Source organism: Rousettus aegyptiacus, unplaced genomic scaffold (genome assembly GCF_014176215.1).
Source record: "Rousettus aegyptiacus isolate mRouAeg1 unplaced genomic scaffold, mRouAeg1.p scaffold_m13_p_10, whole genome shotgun sequence".
Classification (NCBI taxonomy): domain Eukaryota; kingdom Metazoa; phylum Chordata; class Mammalia; order Chiroptera; family Pteropodidae; genus Rousettus; species Rousettus aegyptiacus.
The window spans coordinates 64,298,298-64,299,721 of NW_023416285.1; the positions used below are offsets into that span (position 1 = coordinate 64,298,298).

The window sequence follows — 1,424 nt, forward strand, 5'->3', positions numbered from 1 at the left end:
CCCTCAGGGCCTTGAAAGGGGTTAGGCAAACCAGAGACCCCGAAGCTTACCCCAGAGCTTATGTTTCATTTACTTCCTAGCAAATATGCTTCTAATTATAATGACCTACTTAGGTGTTTACTTATTTATTGTTTTTCTCTGCCAGCTAGGTCTCAAATCGTAGTACTGTATTCATCATGTGTATCTTACATTCCTAGCACATTGCTTGTTTATAAGAGGCAGTTAACAACTATTTGTTCCATAAAATTGATTACTGGAAAGTATGAAGAAAGGATGAATGAATATGGCAATGGGCTCATACAATTATGCTTATATGACATGGAGAAAGCTGAACAGATTCGAGGTGGTTAACAACTATCCTTGGGCATTGCATTCCAAGGGGTCACAGGCCATCTTGGCTACAGAACTGGCTCCTTCCCAGTCTCCCTCTCATGGCCTCCCCTCACAGCTGAAATCCATTCCTTTATCAAGAGTGTGGCGATGGCCTCCAGTGCTCTGGAAATCCTTGGCCCAAGGCCTACAGCTGTGGGGGCACCAGCCAGGTTGGAGTTGGGTAAACTTTAAAAAGAACTTCCAAGCTTATTCTGGCCTATGATAATCAGTGACCTTTTCCTTAGGACAGACACCCTTAGAGCAATCACTGGGAGAACAACTTTAGTATTGTGAAGAAAAACCTACCTTCCCTCTGAGTTTAAAATGTCTCCTAGTCTACAGCCATGCTACCCTTTATGTGCTCGATCTCATCTGATCTTGGAAGCAAAACACAGTCGGGCCTCGTTTGTACTTGGATGGGAGACCACCTAGGAATACCAGGTGCTGTAGGCATTAAAAAAATAGTAACAAAAATAAAATAAAATGTCTCCTGCCATCCCTACCACAGGGGCTCCCAGGCAAGAGTAATCAGCAAGAGCAGTAATCTCAGGATAAATTTATGATGAGAACGTAACTGCACACAGCCTTCGTTTCTTTAAGATAGCTTTTTCTCCCATTCAAACAGGTTTTGCCTAGTGTAATGGTATTGTGACTCACTTGCTTTATCCAACATTATCCTTCCACCTTTGTATGCCTACTCCTTTAATCATTAAGCCTTAGGACATGGGGTTCTGGCCACTGTCAAATTTTTTAAGACTAAAGCCTGGGTCTAAGGATCATGAGGATAATAAGTTTTCATTAAACTAAGGATGACATCTTGGCTTCAGATGTGTTTCAGCCCCAGGCGCATGGAGGCAGAACAGCCCAACCAACCACCAGACCAGATGGGATGACACTGTGGATTATCCCAGAACGGGACACAATATGATCAATTACTTCAGCCTCGTCCAGTCAGTAGCACCCATGACCCCTACTCCCTTAGTTTCCATGACTAAGGATTTTTTCCCTGTGCCTCCAGGACTTGCAACTCTCTAATAACTTTTCTTTGCTGA

At 43.3% G+C, this 1,424-nt stretch overlaps 1 pseudogene; it reads left to right on the forward strand.

Moving 5' to 3' along the window:
* The first annotated feature begins 706 nt into the window (after positions 1–706).
* Positions 707–825, forward strand: LOC118609189 (annotated as a pseudogene).
* The last annotated feature ends 599 nt before the right edge of the window (positions 826–1,424 follow it).